The sequence below is a fragment of the Eurosta solidaginis genome, chromosome 5, assembly GCF_040869045.1.
Source record: "Eurosta solidaginis isolate ZX-2024a chromosome 5, ASM4086904v1, whole genome shotgun sequence".
In the NCBI taxonomy this organism is placed as follows: Eukaryota; Metazoa; Arthropoda; class Insecta; order Diptera; family Tephritidae; genus Eurosta; species Eurosta solidaginis.
Window position 1 is genome coordinate 108,124,487 of NC_090323.1, and position 19,432 is coordinate 108,143,918.

A 19,432-nucleotide genomic window follows, 5' to 3' on the forward strand; every position below is an offset into this window, starting at 1 on the left:
AAATAGTAGGATGCTGATGCAAATATCGACTAGTATGTCAACTGTTATTACAATGATGCATAGACTGAGTAGTATGCCAACTGGTATGTTGATGTTGAATACACTGACTAGTATGTCAATTGGTATGATATTGGTATAATGCTGGCGCAAAGGCTGCCTAGTATGTTAATTTGTATGAGTCTGATGGGTATGCTGACTAGTATGTCATCTGGTATGATGTTGGTGTATATAATGACTAGTATGTCAATTGGTATGATGCTGATGCAGAGGCTGGCAATTGATATTTCGTAGGACATCGCCGTGTTAAAAATACCAGTTGCTACTATGGAAAAAAGACAGAACTCATACTAGTTGGGATTTTTGGCAAACTAGTATTCTTCTAGTACACAACTAGTTGGTTTGACTGCAGGGAATGCTTGGAACATTTAGATGTAATTTCAAATTTAGATATGATAACATGGTTTTGATGAGTTCCCCATAATTTATCCATTTTATAATGTCGCAACCGTAATGCTCGCATAACAAACGAAAGGGGAGTTTCTTATTCAGTTGTTTGATGGGCCAATGTTTATTATGTTTGGATTCTTTTATATAAGAGCTATTAGGCCGGTGGTTTTTAAGCGAAAAACTAAGTTTTCCTTTATCCTCCTACGCGTTTCGGTACATTTTGTACCTTCCTCAGGGAGATCTGTTTTTATTAATAACATAAAACAATTATTCGCAAAAGAAACATTTTACACAACATTGAGAATTTCACTTACATTACATTCAATTAAATTAAAAAAATTTTTTCAAAACTATAAACACACATATATTCGCGCTGCATCCTTTACGTTGCTCATCTCATCACACTGTGTGCTTTTTGATTGCTGTGAAGTAAGCACAGTTGATATTGTCTACGTCCTCTTTGAAGTTTACACAGTCTTTTATTCGTTGTTGTATTCGCAAGCCCTCTAGTGTTAGCCTTGTTTTTGTTCTTCTTTCTATGTCCAATATACGCGCATTCGAAAAATCAGCTGAGTGATTGTGTATTGATAGGTGTTGCGAAAGTGCCGTAGAGGTCTTTTTGTTTCTTGCGTCTGCTTTGTGTTCGCTTATTCGTATTCCTAATGCTCTTTTTGTTGTCCCTATATAAATTTTGTTGCAGTCTTCGCCAGCTTTTCCCTCGTTGATTTCGAAATCAAATGCAAGGGAAAAGCTGGCGAAGACTGCAACAAAATTTATATAGGGACAACAAAAAGAGCATTAGGAATACGAATAAGCGAACACAAAGCAGACGCAAGAAACAAAAAGACCTCTACGGCACTTTCGCAACACCTATCAATACACAATCACTCAGCTGATTTTTCGAATGCGCGTATATTGGACATAGAAAGAAGAACAAAAACAAGGCTAACACTAGAGGGCTTGCGAATACAACAACGAATAAAAGACTGTGTAAACTTCAAAGAGGACGTAGACAATATCAACTGTGCTTACTTCACAGCAATCAAAAAGCACACAGTGTGATGAGATGAGCAACGTAAAGGATGCAGCGCGAATATATGTGTGTTTATAGTTTTGAAAAAATTTTTTTAATTTAATTGAATGTAATGTAAGTGAAATTCTCAATGTTGTGTAAAATGTTTCTTTTGCGAATAATTGTTTTATGTTATTAATAAAAACAGATCTCCCTGAGGAAGGTACAAAATGTACCGAAACGCGTAGGAGGATAAAGGAAAACTTAGTTTTTCGCTTAAAAACCACCGGCCTAATAGCTCTTATATAAAAGAAAGGGGAGTTTATTTGGGTACAAATTTAATTTTATTTAAGCGGCTGTGCGTCCACACAATTTCTCAAATTTGATGTTTCGTTAACTACTATTTTTTGGTCCAAGTCGAAAACCGCATAAAACGTTTCAATTCACTTTATTAATAATATACATTCATATGGCAACGCTAATGTTTTGCTCGTTATATACATAACATATGAATACATTATATTTTTGTCACATCTTTGTATTTAGTCGCATTATATGCATTAAACCTAATACATTAAACTAAAATCCGGTGTCGCTAATATTTCTCTTGGTGTTCCTCCAACATTGGTTATGGGCCCAGAGACACGTGTAAAATCGAAATATTAACTCGAATCGGAAAATTACATTTGCAAAGGCAAATTAAAGAAAATTGAAGGTTTTTTTTCTGCAAAATGAATGCGACGGGTTTGCTGCAAATCGAGAAGTTGGATGGCCAGAAATACGACAGCTGGAGTGTGCAAATGAAGAGCATACTTATACATGCTGATCTATGGAAAGTGGTGGTCGGTAGACTTGTGAAAACTGCAGCGATTGCAGAAAAGTGGGATGAGGCTTTGGCAACATTAAATCTAGGAGTGAAGCCGACGCAGCTTATGCATATTAAGAAATGCAAAACGTCAATGGAAGCATGGGTAACGTTAAAATTTTTTTATAAAGCAGCTGGTCCTGTTCGTAAGGTTTCGCTTTACAAAAAACTAATGAACATGCAAATGAATGAAGGTGAGGACATGCAAAAGCATCTAAATGAATTTAGCAACGTAGCAAACAAATTGGCAGAAATGGATACATCACTTCCAGATGAATTGTTGGTAATTATGTTTTTGTCCAGTTTGCCTAAAAGATCATTTTGTGATAGCTATGGAAACGAGAGACAGTCTTCCCAAATTTAGTTTTGTGATCTCTAAAGCAGGCATCGGCATTTAGTGGCAAATTTGTTTACACTAAATTCACACTAGAGGTCTGCTTTGAGTATTAATAAAATTAGTGCACTTAGTCATGAGCCAAAAAATTTTGTCTAAATGTGTACTTAGTCAAGTACAGAAAAATACTATGAGTGACTAGCACATAAAATAGAAAATACATACGAGTGCCCCGCAACACATGTGTGCCATACATATATGACATTGTTGAGTATAAACTGAAATCATAGTCGCTTTAACTCAGTAGCATGTTGGTTTCGTGAGTAATACACTAGCTGTATTTCGTTGCAAACTATTACAATTAAAAAACTAGCTAGCTTACCGAATTGCATGGAAAGCAACAATAAAAAGTAATCGAGTTGAGTTGGCTAAGCGCTTTAGTTGAAACCGCCTAGGTAATTGTCGACCTGATTGATAGTGTTGTATAGTGTTGCATATTCAAAAATAGGGCACTATTGTGAACGAGCGAATGAAATGAACAGACGAATGTGCAGATAAACAAAAATAACAAAATAACAGCGTGGCGGCAGGGTGACATACATACAAACAAACACACGCATTTCATGTATTTTATTTTTGTAATTCTCTGGTTGAGTGTCAAAAACATACTGCACTAGAAGTAGAAATGTCAAACCAGCTAAAAAAAATAACCATCTATATGGTTTTGCCATAATGTGTTTTAGTGGATATAAGTGCTTGATATTCTTTGTTTGTGTACGCACTAATACTCATTTTTAATTAGTCCACTAATAACCTTAAACGATGAATAATTGCAGTTTAGCAGTCACTGAGCGTTTGGCGCAGCGACATCGTTTGTGTGCGTCGCTCGCAATGTTGACGAATGTTATTAGCAAGCAACATGCAAAGATCGTTTGTTAATTTTTTCAATGCGCACAAGCCAAAAATATTTAATGTTGACCAACCCCTTTGCGCAAATACAATGTATTTAATTGTATAAGCCTTTTGCTTCCCATTCTGCGCATTAAAAATATAATAACAAAAGATCTTGTCTTGTTGCTTGCTAATAAGCGAATGAACTAAGCAATCCGAAGCATCAAGTGATGTGCGCGATTATCGCGCTCTCACTAACACATCTGCATTTCCAATTTGCAGTGCCTGCTCTAAAGTTATTGAAGAAGGTGAACGTAAACGCGAAAAATCAGGAGATGCTAGCGGCGTTCAAGTATATGCACAGTAGGGTGGCCCTTATTTTCCAAATTGTTCCGATTCTCGATCTCACCCCCTAGAAATATGCGAATAGCCTAAAAACTAGAATATACAAAGTTTTAGGTCAATCGAAAAAGGGTTAGAGGTGGCGCTAAGAGCTTGAAGTCCTGAAAAATGACGATTTTTTACAATTTCTTAAATCTGGTCTACCCTACTTCATTTGTTATGGGCGAAACGGAATTTATCGTGTTATTAGTAAGTTCTAGAGATATTTGACTTTCAAATAAATCTAAAACAACCAAAATTGGTCAAATAATAATCTTAATATATATAAAACGCGTGCCACAGGTTTGAGGCCAATGGACTCCTAAACTACTGAACCGATTTTGAATTTGTTCTGCACCCCGTGTGTAGTTTGACCTAACTTGAAATATAGGATAGGTTATATCTCAGTTTATATAGTCGCAATATTATTTTATTGCAATTTTTTTTATTTGTTTATACGTAATATTAAAATGTTACGTATACGCAGTGGCACTCATATTTTCAGGTGGTGCGGATATACTTCCGTGTAATTGCTTGGTGCTTAATTAAACAAACTGCTTATCAATAAAATAATATTATAGCGAATGATATCAAGTATTGCACATCACCAGGCCCGCCGAAGGGGGGCAGTGGAGGGGGTTTCTGAGAGGACCCGCGATTTAGAGGTACTATGACATTTTTTAAACGGTTTTATTTAGCTTGAGTTGACAGGCCGGCCGTTGTGAACGAATCTTGTAATTGAAATTTAAGTAACTTCCCGATGAGCTACAAGCTTGAAACTTGGAATATAGTTCAGAACCCGATGACAATGCAATAATAAGAAAAAATCGCCGCTAGGTGGCGCATGGATCGAGATATTCACAAAAATCGTATTTGTGGTCCGATTTGGCTCATATTTGGAACACATAATACTTACAAGAATAGAAATCGACCTGTGAAAAAAAATCGCCGCTAGGTGGCGCATGGATCGAGATATTCACAAAAATCGTATTTGTGGTCCGATTTGATTTGGTCCATATTTGGAACACATAATACATACATGAATAGAAAGCGACCTATGATGCCCGATTTGGCTCATATTTGGAACAAATATTGCATACAGTCCAGTAGAAGTGACATCAAAATATTTTGGAGTTGGAGGAGGGACAAGCATACGTGGCGCAGTCGAGTAAAGTCTTTGGAAGGATTATGTATTGAGCACTTAGGTTGTAACAAAATGTCAGGAAAGAGTTCTTGTAATAATGAGTCACTAAATGAAATAAATAGAATGAGAAATAACAGGTAATTAAATAAAGACTAAAAACTTGAAAATAAAATTTAAAAAAAATTTTTATGTTAAACGGTTTTATTAAAAACAATACTTACATTAAATAATAATAATACGAAAAGCTAGAAAATAATTAGGTAGGTCCTAGGTACTAGTCATCACACTCCTTATCAATCTAGGGCGTTGATCAGACAATTAAATAAAAGCGTTGGGCGCGTGAAATTTCTAAAAATGTGAGGCGTAGCATAACCTGATTAAGGTTCAGTTGGTTTTACTTATGACTATCAATAGAAATATGACGCGTCCAACGCTTTTATTTAATTGTCTGATCAACGCCCTAGATTGATAAGGAGTGTGATGACTAGTACCTAGGACCTACCTAATTATTTTCTAGCTTTTCGTATTATTATTATTTCATGTAAGTATTGTTTTCAATAAAACCGTTTAACTAAAAATTTTTTTTTAATTATTTTATTTTTAATACAGGAGAGTCTTTAGTTGTTCCATGTTTAAACCGAATTTCAAAAGCAGCGCAAATCTGCATTTCGGTTTAATATTATAGTAAAGAGTGGAAAATAAAAATTTATATATATAAAGGCTAAAATGTGTGTCAGTTGGTCGCCGGTGTTTGAAGAGATGCGTCGGTCGATTTTGTACAAACTTTCACACAAGTTGCGTAAAACTCTCGCGGTGGTTACTACAGGTACAGGGTCTCGAGATATAGGCCAAAAACGTGGGCCAGTGAATGCCTAGACAGTGTTTATACAATATGGATATCAAATGAAAGCTGTTAAGGAGTGCTTTGGTACAGAGTAATATATTATCAAGAGACGGACTGGGACTGGGATTAGGACTATGACTGGGACTAAGACTCGGAGTGGGACTGGGACTGGGACTGGGACTGGAATAAAATACACACCACCCTCTGGGACAGGCAATAAATGATGCAGAAGAATGAGAAGGAATTGAGAGAAAAGAGAGAAGGAGATTAAGAAAGAGATAGAATGAGACGAAGATGGAGATGAAGCGAAAAAGATGGAGGGAGGAGTGAATAAAAGGATTAGGAAAAAGTGAAGAGGGGGAAGGGCAGAATCAGACGGAAAAAGCTTATTAAAATGTATGCAGATAGGCCAAATTTAGGGCAGGACAACGTCTGCCGGGTCTTCTAGTAAAGTTCTAAAATAAAATATGCCTTAAACACGGTGCCATTACTTCAAGAATGTGTATATAATGAGTATACGTAAATGAGTTTGTTTAAAATTTTTTATTAAAACTTTTTTGGAAAATACATTTTTAAAACATATACATATATCTTGTGAAACTTTAGCTGACACGTATATAATATGATATTATTTCCTAGGATCTAATTAAGGATGATTTAATATGTGATTCAAATTGTTTTTTGTAATCAGTTACAACTTGTAAAAATATTGTTTTTCTTGTTCGTCATTTGTAAGTATTCTATTATATTCTTCCATAAGCTTTACACCCCGTTCTGCTGTGTCGTTAACTACTTTTATATGTATAACAGTATCCTTAGCTTTTTTATAGGTTCCTGTATCCCCCCAGTATAGTGGATCTACATCCAGAAATTAAGATGATATCCCAAACCGACCAAAGAAATCAATTGTATTTCCTGTTACAAAATCGTGTAGTTCTTTTTCTATGAATTTATAGATTTCACTGGGCCTTAAGTGTAACCTCTTTAAATTTTCTGTTTCCTTGTGGCAGTTGTCTATGCTCTTGGTTTTTTCCACAATCTTTTTCTTCATGGTACAAGAGACGTCATCATCGAACAATGCCAATGCAATACATTCTTCAGACAGGTACCATAGGTGGTGACAAAACTTTTTATTGCAATGTCGGATATTTTTTTATTAACATTTCAGTATTTATAAATTTCTTTAATAAAAGATAAGTCTTGAAAAGGTGCTCTATGAGGATTAGTACAGTAAAACCAAAGCTTAACATAGAACTGTATAATAAACGCGCATATACTTCCTATCGAATTCTCTTCATACTCCGTTAGTTTAAACTGTTCACGAAATAAATAGATTTTCAAGCAATACAATGCCTTAGACCTCCACCGAGCATGATGAGTGGGCTTTGGTACACGAAACTTTATGCCATCACTTGCTCCTAGACATATAGACGTTAATACAGATTTTCATCGAATTGTTTTTCGAAAACACCCAACTCTGCCGATAGAAGATTTTCGACTAAAAACAGTTACCTTTGGTGTAAATTGCGCGTCATATTTGGCAATTAGAACCCTACACCAGATCGCCCACGACTGTCAAGACGAATATCCGCTCGCAAAAAATATTTTATTGAATGAAAGGTATGTTGACGATATTTTGTCAGGCGGTAATAATATACAGTCCACTTTGAACTCCATGACTCAAGTTATGGAAGATTTAAAATCGGTAGGATTCCCTTTGAGAAAGATGTCGGCAAATCACCCTGAAATTTTAAAACCCATTCCCGACCCTTATTTTCTAGACTTCGACTTTCTTAAATTCCACGATTGCACAAAAACCCTTGGAATTCAGTGGAACGCGCTAACCGACACCTTGACCTATACGTATGATCCACCATCAGCAGAAAACACGACTACGAAAAGGCAGATTTTATCAGCAGTTGCGAAACTGTTTGACCACGCAGGATGGCTATCGCCAATAATCATTCTTGCAAAAATGTTGCTGCAAAAGCTCTGCATGGAAGGAACGGATTGGGACGAAGACGTGAAGCCCGGGGCTCTCCAAAAATGGACCCCAATATACGAAAATTTACCTCACATCAGAGAAATTAAAATCCCTAGGTGGGTACAGTATTCCCCCGATAAACTCACCCAGCTGCATGGATTTTCAGATGCTTCCGAAAAAGAATTTTGTGCCTGTGTATATTTACGCGTACAAACCCATGAAACTAGTTTTTCATCCCAATTGCCAGCTGCTAAAAGCAAAGTAGCACCCCTTCAAACCGCGAGTCTTCCACGGTTAGAACTCAATAGTATGTTTATATATGTTCTGGATCACATTTTGTATGGAAAACTGGGAGCATGTCTCACCCTAAAAACTCTCTACTTTTGGCTCAGTTTGCCCACAGTCTGGTCTTAGGAATGGGACCAGTTCATTATTTTCAGCTCAGTCTGGGATGAGTCTGACCGAAGGAATGAAACCAGGTCTATATTTATCTTGACCTGAAATTTTTACTACCTCTCAAGATCATTCAACAATTCCGCTAGGTGTCGCATCCATTCTTCCGGTTTGTGTTCTGGCTGATCTCACCGCTAGGTGGCGTGTTCTGGCAGATCTTCCGCTAGGTGGCGCATAAGAAAAAGCTTAGTGGTGTATAAGAAAAAGCTTAGAGCTTTTTACCTTTAGCAGAGCTTTGCCGTAAACATGACAGCATATAAATTATATATATATATATATCAACAAACCGCAAAATACATGCCGACACAGACACACTCATCCATATACATACATTTAGATAAGGGCTAGTTGTCTCAATGTATATAAGTTGGACATCTATTGAGTAAAAAAATGAGGATCGTTAAATGGGTGGCCCTACATTTTTAAAGGGCCGCAAATTTTTAAATGTCCCCTCATATTTCTAATAAGTCCTAGACTTCACCCGAGCCGTTTTAAAGAGTCCCATAGATTTCTAACCGAGCGACTGCTCCCCAATCCCCCCACCCACCCGCCTTTTTTCTCGTCTGCAAAAGGGGCCTGTCGGGCACCCGATCAAGGACAGATTGAACATTTTGTTTGGCATTTTATTAGATTGGGTACGATGAAAGATGAATATAATGGCAAATTAATGAAGGATTTTATTGGTTTGAGAGCAAACATGTATTCTATTCGCATCGATCAAGAAGAAAAAGAGATTAAAAAATTAAGGGTGTTAAACAATGTGTTACTCTCAAACTTTCTGCAAATGATTTTAAAATATATTTATTCGAAAAGAAATTGTACTTTAACTCAATGTATATTTTTAGATCACAATGTCATGAATTTTATACACAAGAAATAAATAAAGTAACGTTAAGTGTTTAGATGATAAGAGATTTGTAAAAAATAATGGAATTAATACCTATGCTTGGGAACGTTTGTACAAGAGAAAAAATCAAAACATGCTGATAAGAAACCTTAACTGATCAACATTGAAACATAAATATATACATACATTGATCTGGTAACCTTGCCGTGCGCGGACGTGTTTTTGATCGCTCTTCGAATTGTTATTCTTTTTACTTTGTAAACAAGTTTTATCTTTTATAAATATTCATTAATATAATAGAAAACAGTTTATAAGTTTAATTTCGTATTACAACTTTACATAGTGCAATATACATAGTGGCTTTTTGTGCAATTTAAACATCCAGTCTGTGTGTTCATAGGTCACAGATTTTCACAAAAATTTGTGATAACTGCATACCTTTTTGTTGGTAGCTGCTATTAGCAAGTCATTGTGTGCCCTTTTTGCTTTCTGTTGTGTTCGCTGCTAGCTATACGCTGTCTTGCGATTTGCATCCAGTGCACCAAAATAACTCTCGCCCATATTTTTGAACAGCTGTTCAATTTATCCTATACTTATAGTTTATTTTGCCTATTTTTCTTTTGGGTTTGTTTAACTTTGCAATTATGTTGGATTGCTGTGTCAAGAAGTGCACCAATCAAAAGAAAATTTCCCGTGGTGATACTTATGTTTGTTGTTGGCTCTGTGATAATATGGCTCATGTTATCTGTGCCGGTTTCTCTCACATAGGTGGTCGGGTGGTTGACCTAATATCCAGTAAAATTGGACTGAACTGGACATGTCATGATTGTCGTTCCGTAGAAAATGACATGCGAGCTTTCATGAGGCAAACTCAGAAAGAGTTCAACAACATTTTTATTGGGTTTCGTGACCTTAACGAAAGATTCAAAACGATGGAGGCTCACTTTAAAAATTGAAAGTGATATCTGAATTCCCAAAACGTAAGAAATGTATGCCCAACAATGATTCCAACTTGTCTTCGAGTCGGGGGCAAAGCTGTCCTCCTACGAATGTCCCTTCAACCGCGTTGAATGATACGAACGGGCTTGCCAAAGACGTTATGAACAATGCAGCTCAGGAACCTCCACAAGAATCTCTACAAGGCTGTGTCGAGACTTCCAGTGAGACGATCTCTGGCAAATTAAACGATGCACGAACTAATAGTGGTACCTTTGCGGCTGTTTGTTCTACGTCACCAATGTTGATTTCGCTGGACTCCCCAATTCATCCTACACCTCCACCGGTATCTTTAGCTTAACAATAACAGTTACCGATACTGGGGTTGTTGCTAGCGATACAAGTGTACCTGAAAAAAATAGTACTTCTTTGACGGGCTCGATAACCAACGCTAGGTCAAGCAATGCGTTTTCTGTCAGCTGTTCTATAACGGTCGCAACTTCCCAGCTCTCTGGTGCGCTATCCGCTACTCCTTTGCAGGTGATTGCCGTGCCACCTCGTAGGGCTGTATTTGTGTCCCGATTACACGCCTCGCTTACCGAAAATGATATTGCTCATTACGTTTGCTCTAAACTTGGTGTTGCACCCACTAGTAACATCAATGTGTATAAATTTAACTTTCAATATGAGAGAGACATCTCCTCATTTAAAATATCCCTTTCAGATGAATATTTCGATAAGATACTTGATTCCTCCTTTGGCCTAAGCATACTGTGGTTCACTTGTTCACAAGAAAGGCGAGGGCCGAACCTGTTTTATTACAGCCAAAAAACGGTATGACGAACACAGGAATAACAACACAAAGGTAATTGCTGATCTGTCCCGTCTTCTTAATTATTACCAAAATGTTCTTGGTTTAAGATCTTGTTCCATTCCTCCTTAATTCTTTCAACTTTTCTGCACAAGTTGTAGCTTTTACGGAGACCTGGTTAAAGCCTGATAATTACAATTCTGAGGTTTTTTCTAATAAATATGCTGTTTATCGGCGTGATCGCATCTCTAGAGCGGGAGGTGTCCTTATTGCTGTTGAATCTAACCTATCATCTGAGTTGATTTCGCTGTACAATATCTCTCATATCGAATTCATAGCAGTTAGGCTTTCATTCGGTAGCTATAGCGTAATTGTTTGCTGTTCGTATATACCACCTCGTTCGGATATGGATGTTTATGCTAGTCATAGCTCGGCCATCTGCGATTTGCATTCGCAGTTGGGAGATAACGATCGACTTGTTGTTGTTGGTGACTTTAACTTGCCAACAGTTATTTGGGTTAATATAAGTGATTCAAACTTTTTAACTCCCATTGCTCAACATGAGTTTCTCAATTGCTTGTTAGACTCATCTCTTTTACAGATTAACAATGTTCCAAATAGTGGAAATAAAATGCTGGATTTATTATTTGTGGATGGCTCGGTGAGTACTGCCCTTACGCAAATCCCACCTTTATCCCTTCCAGAAGACCCTCTTCACCCTACGCTAGAGATATCACTTGGTATCAGCCTACCCCATAGGATTCAAGTACAGTCTCGTCCCCGATCTAAATGCTTGTACAAAACGAATTTCATTATGCTCAATGATCTGTTGGCTTCCCATCATTGGCCGGATCTCTATGCTTGCACTGATGTCGATTCGGCTATCTCTATATTTTACAGTACGCTTGATGGCTTCTTTGATACCTGCATTCCTACTCGCTATACCCTATGTTCGAATAAGCCCCTCGGTTTTCAAGGCAACTTATCAGACTTAATAACATTAAATCTAGGCTTTATAAGAGATTCAAGAAATCTGGAGCATCTGCAGACCTCTCTAAATATCTAATAGCTCGTTCTAAATTTCACCGTCTTAATCAGCTTTGTTATAAAAATTACTTGAGTTGTTGTAAAGCCCAATTTTTTAGGAATCCAAAAAAGTTTTACAGTTTCGTAAATTCAAAGCGGAAAACTTCTGGGTATCCTTCCTCATTAACCTTTGGAGGTAAAAAAGCTTGCACTGATGACGACGTTGCTGAACTATTTTCTGAGTTCTTTAAGTCCACGTATTCATCCAGTGGTTTTCATTCCGGTCAATATCCCTATCGCTTAGATAGCTCGAATTCCATTATGAATCCTGCTATTGATGGTAATATTGTTCTTCAGAGTCTTCAATCTTTGAAGCCCACCTTTTCTCCGGGACCGGACGGTGTTCCTAGTTGCGTGCTTAGGTACTACGCCGAAAACATGTATGAGCCTATTTTAAAATTATTTGAGCTATCTCTGGGATCTTCGTCATTCCCGGCACTTTGGAAACAGTCTTTTATTATACCCCTCCATAAAAAAGGTAGTAGGTCAAAAGTTGAAAACTACAGGGGTATTGCTAAACTTTCAGTCATTCCTAAAGTCTTTGAACAGATTGTTACCAGTCAACTCCAATATTAGTGTTCTAGTCTTTTATCTCCATGCCAACACGGTTTCATTCGTCAAAGGTCAACCAACCACTACAAATTTGCTTGTATTCACCTCTATAGTTATGGAAGGATGTTTAGCGAACAAGCAAACGGATGTCATCTACACGGACTTCAGCAAAGCATTTGATACCGTCAACCATGAGTTACTTATTCATAAGCTTGATTTACTGGGCTTTCCGTTTCACCTATTAATGTGGCTGAAAAGCTATCTTTCTAACCGGACCCAAAAAGTCCTGTTCAAGTGTAACCTGTCGGAATCGTTCGGAGTTTCCTCCGGAGTACCCCAGGGAAGTCATCTAGGCCCTTTGCTCTTCGCCCTTTTCATTAATGACTTGCCGCAGAAAATATTATATTCCCATACTATAATGTATGCGGATGATGTAAAACTTTGCTACACTCACTGTCCTACCGATTTGAGTTCCTTGGATCATCTTCAGGCCGACTTGAACTCGTTCCAATGTTGGTGCACAACAAATTTACTAGCTTTGAATTGCTCTAAATGTAAGCATATGACATTTCACCGAGTGAAGCCAGCATTGAAACCTTATGTAATAGATGGTACGCCTTTGGAGCGTATATCTATTGCAAATGATCTACGTGTTCTTTTTGATCCGAAATTGAATTTGAACATGCATATTTCATCTATTACCAACAAAGCGTTGGGTTTAGTTGGATTTGCTAAAAGATGTGCTAAAGAGTTCGATGATCCGTACCTCACTAAGGTTCTTTACACATCGCTGGTTCGTCCAATACTCGAGTATTTCTCATGCGTTTGGTCCCCTGTTTCTCAAAAGCATATAAAGCGTCTTGAGTCAGTTCAAAAGCAATTTTTGATATTTGCATTGCGCGGCCTTAATTGGGACTCAAGTCTCCACCTTCTTCCATACAGAAGTAGACTTCTTCTTATTAACTTGCCCACTCTGGAAAATCGGAGAATATTACTGGGGGTATTGTTCATCCATAAGCTCATTATTGGAGAAATTGATTCTGCGGACCTTCTCAGCCGCTTGTTTTTTGCGGTTCCCCTAGAGTATCCAGACACTACGTTCCTTTCTATTTACCCCTATGTCGACGAAACTTTGCTAAAAATAATCCTCTTCTTATCTGGTGCGCGCACTACAATGACTTGTATAGCTGTATCAGTCTTGAATGTACTTTTGCCACTATACGTAATGCAATACTTGCCTATCTAATTTAAGAGATACAAGCTAATTTAATTTGCCGGCATTTTATTTCTTCCATAAAAACAGAAACTGTCTCGTTTGAGGATGGAGGAACATTTATCGACATGTATCATTAAGAAGGAACAAGACAGTACTGTGTTGATTGGAATCTGGTGCATTACAACAACGTAAAATTATGTTTTTTCATGAGTCACTGACCGGAATCGTATGCATTCCGGCAGTATAATCTTATGGGCCAGGCATCGAGCTGATTGGAATCCGATGCATTCCAACAACACAGGTCATGTTACTTTTTTTAGTCCCTGTGATGGCGTATCCTCATTACACTACTCTTAGCACTGCCATGACATGCTGATTGGAATCTTGTTGCATTCCAACAGGAAGATTGGAATCCACTGCATTCCGAAATCATGCTGAGTGGAATCTGATGCATTCCGCCAGTATAAGATCTCGGTCTAAGATCTTATTTCTGCTCATATTTCTTATTATTATTATATTCCGAAATTAAAGAGTAATGTTCATTAATATATATTTGTTTGTAATATAACATTGTTGAAATCTCGATATATCTTAAATTTTATCTTTTGAGTTGTATATTTATATATCTTTTATATTATGCAGTCGACATAGTTTGTCGTCGACTTTAAATAATAAATAAATAATAAATAATAATGTGTGTGAATGTGCATATGTATATATATTAGGCCGGGTCGATTTGTGGGGAGGCAAAAAAATTGCTCTGTGAAAATCATATTCGAGGGATCAAAATAAGGAACTTTGCCGAATGAACCATACCTCTAAAACGAATTCTGATGTCCCCCAATTTGGGTCGAACTTTTGGGTAAGGGCAACTTTTGAAAAATCCCACTTTGACCCATTTAGAGTGCTCCAATCGAGTCCAAATGTATGACCTAACTTGGAGGCCCGACCCACCGATGCCAGTGGCACACCCCCACCATACAAACATTTCAAAAAATTGCCAGTTTTGCACTTTACATGAAAAAATCAGCTAAAGGGCTATGTTTTTTCTTTATTTTTATTTATTTATTTATAATAACACTGGAAAAATATACAATAAAAGCGTGCAATTACTGGCATATGCTGATGACATTGATATCATCGGCCTAAACACCCGCGCTGTTAGTTCTGCTCCAAACTGGAAAAAGAAGCGGTAAAGATGGGTTTGATGGTGAGTGAGGACAAAACGAAGTACCTGCTGTCATCGAGCAAAGAGTCAGCGCATATGCGCCTTGGCAACCACGCTACTGTTGGCAGCCATAATTTCGAAATAGTAAAAGACTTCGTTTTTTTGGGAACCAGCATCAACACTAGCAACAACATCAGCACTGAAATCCAGCGCAGAATCAATCTTGCCAATAAATGCTACTTTGGACTAGGTAGGCAATTGAAAAGTAAAGTCCTCTCTCGGCGAACGAAAATCATACTCTACAAGTCACTTATCGTACCCGTCCTGCTATATGGGGCAGAAGCATGGACCATGGCAACAGCAGATGAAGCGGCTTTGGGAGTGTTCGAGAGAAAAGTTCTTCGAAAGATTTATGGACCTCTACGCGTTGGCGATGGCGAGTACCGAAGAAGATTTAATGATGAGCTGTACGAGCTATACGCAGACATCAACATAGTCCAGCGAATTAAAACGCAGCGGCTGCGCTGGCTAGGCCATGTTATGCGAATGAAAGATGATGCTCCGGCCAAGAAAGTGTTTCTATCGGAACCCGCCTATGGAAGCAGAGGTAGAGGGCGGCCCCCACTCCGTTGGAAGGACCAGGTGGAAAACGATTTAAACTCCCTTGGTGTGACCAATTGGCGCCGGTTGGCTGAGCAAAGGAGCGACTGGCGCGCCTTGTTGGACGGCCATAACCGTTTAGACGGTTAAGCGCCAATTAAGTAAGTAAGTATTTATAATAATATTTATTATTTATTTATAATAATATCTATTTTTTCTCTTAAGAAATTTATTTAGTCAGAATATATGTAAATGAAAAAATTAATTTAAGTGAGTTATGGAAAAGAAACTAAAAAAAATTATTGTTTTTCGCACGGCTCTCTAATGTCGTCGCCATAACAGCCTCTACATTTTCCGGTATAACCCATTTGGAAATGCTAGCTAGCAATTGAACATGTCGTTCCGTTCCTTGTATGTGTGATGGAACTTTTGGATCATTAAACGGTGGATCATCTTGATTTAAATATTCTTTCAATGTATCGTACGGAATGCTTCGCGTGAATGGTGGTTCAAATACGATATTTATATCATTCAAATTGATCATTTCCGTATAATTTGTGCAATTAAAGTTTATATCTGGTTTTTTATAAACTCTAAGTTCCATTGGCTCGTCAACATCGGTTCGATAGCGTAGAATTTTCTTGATGGCACAGTCGCGCTTTTCTTTGCTATCATCAAACAACAATGATAACAAGATATTTTCCGAATGCTCATAATATGAATTATCTTTAATTACTTGATTGACAATTTTGCGTAAACGAGGTTCTAGAAATCGTGACCAACCAATGAACTTGAAAAATAATGCACTGCCGTACACGACAGAGCTGTAATACTTGATATTGAAGTACATTGGCACATAACATTTAATTATAAATTCAACCAGAATTCTTAAATTTGCATCTGGATTTTCCGTTGTCACATATAATCGCACTAATCTAGCGGCCTTGGTGAGCCACCGAGAATGTACAATTTTCCCTGGTTTGATGTTAGCCAGATCCACCGGAACCACGCCGCTAGAAATTGCATGGGCCATGTCGTATAAGTACTTCGAATCGGTGGAAAATTCAATTTTTTTCTGGAGCAGGGGGCATATTTTGCAACTCAATTTTCTGGAAGCCGTCCACCACCTGAAAATATATAATAATAAAATAATTAAAAATGTTTGACAATTATAATAAATGAGTGATAGCAATAACTTACCGGAAGAGTTTCACAAGTTTCGATTTGACGGCTCAGTTTTCCGGTTGCCGATCTTGGTCCAGTGCTGGTTGATTTATCCAAAGCTTCAAACAAATGCCGAAACGGAAGTTCGTTGAAGTGTAGAAGGCAAACGAACCAATGCAATGGTCTTTTTAACAGCAATTCGAATCGTCGTATAATTCCACCGTGTGGGCCAGTGTTTGTTGGCTCACCGTCAGTGCATATTCCAATTAATGCATCTAGTGATATATTTTTATCGTTGAAAAAACTATTTAATTTGGTTGTTTTGTATTCAGCGGTTTCATGTTCAAGTCTTACGTAACGAATCAATTCAGAATTGGGTTCTCTCAATATAACAAAATGAGGTTCTTTTACCATCCTAGTATGATACTTCTCATCAATTTTATCTACCGTTAAAGTATAATCTTTTCTGCCATCGAATGAAAACGCTAACAAATTGGTATTATCTAAACGTTTGCGAAGCACTTCTTGTCTGCATTTCTCTTTTTCTCTGCGAACTTTCGATTTATCCATGACGAGAGGTTTCCCATGCTTATCTTTAATTTTAAAATCATGCAAAAGAGCGGTTCCCAATGCTGATGCTACTCTGTCAGGCACACCAAATCTGTCACATACCGGTGGCGGTGCGTATGTTGAACCATCGGGATCTTGGTATGTTTGCATTGTTTTAGCACGTTCGCTTAAGTAAAAATAATATCTCAAGATATCCAGATGGGTTGGTAAATTAAGATCAGTTAAATCAGTAGACACACCAAAAACAGTAACATCATGCTTGGTTATATGACTCATTGGGTTTTCGATAGTTGTTGATGTAGTTGCTTCATCTTGCGGTGTAGAGGATGGTTGATTCATTGTAAACTTTTTGATTTGGAATGGTCACTTCACTTATTTTTTTTTTTTAAATATTTTTTTTATCTGAAATTAGCACTTCACAATTTGAGTTCTTCACAACGACTTAATGCATTCACAAAAACTGTTGCGTTATATATGGTCTACGAGACGAGGTAATAAGAATGAAATGGTAATTTCAATTCTACCTGTTGTGTCTTGTGGTGGCTTGAAAAAAAACAACACAAGCAATTTTACGATCTGCAATTGTGTCACAGTGATACCTTCATTTTTTAAAACGGTTGAATAAAAAACCCACACAACCATGTTTACGACATGCAAATGCATCACAGTGATGCCTTGGTTTTAAAAGGGGGTTGTAAAAACGCAAATTTCTAATAATTTTTTTTAATTTCTTTTCTATTACTAAGTTAAATTCATTTTTTCATTTACATATGTTCTGACTAAATAAATTTCTAAAGAGAAAAATAAACTCCAAAAAGAAAAAAACATAGGCATTTCAAAGTGGGATTTTTCAAAATTTGCCCCTACGACCCAAAGGGGGGGACATCAGAATTCGTTTTAGAGGTATGGTTCCTTCGGCAAAGTTTCTTATTTTGATCCCCAGAATATGATTTCCACAGAGCAATGGGCGATTTTTTTGCCTCCCCACAAATCGACCCGGCCTATAAAATATCCTTTGCGATTATGGAAGACGCTGTGGTCTATATGTGGTTTGGTTATTGGAATACGCGTTCCATCAATGCAGCCAATGACTCCAGGAATCCCAAAGTTTTGCTGAAAATGTTGTTTGGATTATGTCACCTCATTTTCCGTCATTCGTAATTTAATCCACCTGGGACACAAGTATTTTTCCAAAATTCGCAACACTTGCTTCAGTACTTTTGCTATAGTACTTCGGCCCATCGCGATGTAGCTATCCTTGCCCACAGCTTTTTGGAAACCTCCTTCGGCTAGAAATCGCAGTGTTGCAGCCATTTGCAATGCAGTTGGAATGGATGTGCCTTCTTTATGAGGTTCAATAACATTTAGCAGCATTATGAATGCATCTTTGTCAACACGATAGCTGGATACGAAACTTTAAAGAACATTGCTATATAAAGCAGAACATAACGCAAGCACTATAAACTTACACAGCTTCAGGCACTTCTAAAGGATTTGAGTGATCCCGCAAAATCTTTCTATTAAGAGCTTCTTCAACACGCGCCTCATTTTCCAACAAAATAAATGCAAGAGTAGTTGTAGCGCTCATTTTTTGTTTAATTTTTATTTTTAAATATTTTTCAAATAATTTTTCACTCTCCAAACGACAGCTGTCAGATGTCAAACATTCATTTTGGGGTGAAATTAAAACGAGCTCTAAAATGAACGAAAGATTCGTTTTTCAGAACACCAAATTTAAATTCACTCGTTTTAAGATTCATTTTCATATTCACCTTCACTTGAATTTCAGAACCTGCCTGATAATTTTTTTCTAATTTGGAATAAATCTAGGGGTTTTGCCAAGTGAAAACCCGAAAAAAATAACGGTCACACTAATACTGGCCTATTGGTGGTAGAAAAACAATTACTCGTGTCATCAACAAGTGCGTTCGCTGCTTTCATGTTAAGCCCAAGGTAATGGAACATTTGATGGGCAGCTTGCCTTCACAACGAGTTCAGTTCAACCGAGCATTCACAACTATGGGTATAGATTTTTGTGGGCCGTTTGTTTACAAGACCGAAGTCAGAAGCCGGCCTCCGATTAAATGTTACATAGGCCTTTTCATCTTCTTTTCAACAAAGGCAGTT

The 19,432-nt window shown here is 37.4% G+C and overlaps 1 protein-coding gene and 1 long non-coding RNA gene across 7 annotated transcripts in view; one reads left to right on the top strand and one right to left on the bottom strand.

Moving 5' to 3' along the window:
• Ltn1 (E3 ubiquitin-protein ligase listerin) overlaps positions 1-19,432 on the bottom strand; it is a 1,386,601-nt gene that overhangs the window by 829,212 nt on the left and 537,957 nt on the right. The window lies entirely within an intron of this gene.
• On the top strand, positions 9,423-14,510 carry LOC137253905 (uncharacterized). Its single transcript, XR_010953917.1, has 2 exons — positions 9,423-9,459; positions 13,891-14,510. It is a non-coding gene; the product is annotated as an uncharacterized lncRNA (long non-coding RNA).